The sequence below is a fragment of the Oncorhynchus gorbuscha genome, unplaced genomic scaffold, assembly GCF_021184085.1.
Source record: "Oncorhynchus gorbuscha isolate QuinsamMale2020 ecotype Even-year unplaced genomic scaffold, OgorEven_v1.0 Un_scaffold_21864, whole genome shotgun sequence".
In the NCBI taxonomy this organism is placed as follows: Eukaryota; Metazoa; Chordata; class Actinopteri; order Salmoniformes; family Salmonidae; genus Oncorhynchus; species Oncorhynchus gorbuscha.
In genome coordinates, this window is record NW_025763007.1 from 1 (window position 1) to 934 (window position 934).

The 934-nt window shown below is 38.9% G+C and overlaps 1 non-coding gene across 1 annotated transcript; it reads right to left on the bottom strand.

Annotated features, from left to right (window-relative positions):
* Window positions 1–336: 336 nt before the first annotated feature.
* On the bottom strand, window positions 337–409 carry trnam-cau. Its single transcript has one exon. It is a non-coding gene; the product is annotated as a tRNA-Met (tRNA).
* Window positions 410–934: the final 525 nt, after the last annotated feature.

Sequence of the window (934 nt, forward strand, 5' to 3'; positions counted from 1 at the left end):
GATCGAACTCACGACCTTCAGATTATGAGACTGACACGCTACCTACTGCGCTAACGAGGCCCTTCTTGTAAAATATCCAAAATGAAGAAAAAATATCAATTCCCGAACGTCAGATTTTTACAGTGATGTTGAAACCACCTTGCCAAAATGTATGTATCGTCTGAAATTCGACAACCCCTGAGACAAAAAGATTGATTTCATTCTAAAGTAATACATATCGATGTGTACCTTCCGATGTGGTATCCACCTTGACAAAAATATGTATTGTATGAAAGTCCAAAATGACAGTGAATTCATTTCCACCTTCAGCCAACACTGTCTTTTTGAAAGGTTTGCTGCCCCGTGTGAGGATCGAACTCACGACCTTCAGATTATGAGACTGACGCGCTACCTACTGCGCTAACGAGGCACTTTTGGCAAAGATACCCAAAAGGAAGAAAAAAAATATTGATACCGAACTTCAGATTTTTACAGTGATGTTGAAACCACCTTGCCAAAATGTATGTATCGTCTGAAATTCGACAACCCCTGAGAAAAAAAGATTGATTTCATTCTAAAGTAATACTTATCGATATGGACCTTACGATGTGGTATCCACCTGACAAAAGTATGTATTGTGTGAAAGTCCAAAACAACAGTGAATTCATTTTCAGCCAACACTGTCTTTTTGAAAGGTTTGCTGCCCCGTGTGAGGATTGAAACCCACGACCTTCAGATTATGAGACTGACGCGTCTACCTAAATCAATCAAATCAAATCAAATTTATTTGTCACATACACATGGTTAGCAGATGTTAATGCGAAAGTGTAGCGAAATGCTTGAAGCTTCTAGTTCCGACAATGCAGTGATAACCAACAAGTAACGTCTAACCAACAATTCCAAAACTACTGTCTTATACACAGTGTAAGGGGATAAAGGAACATGTACATGTACA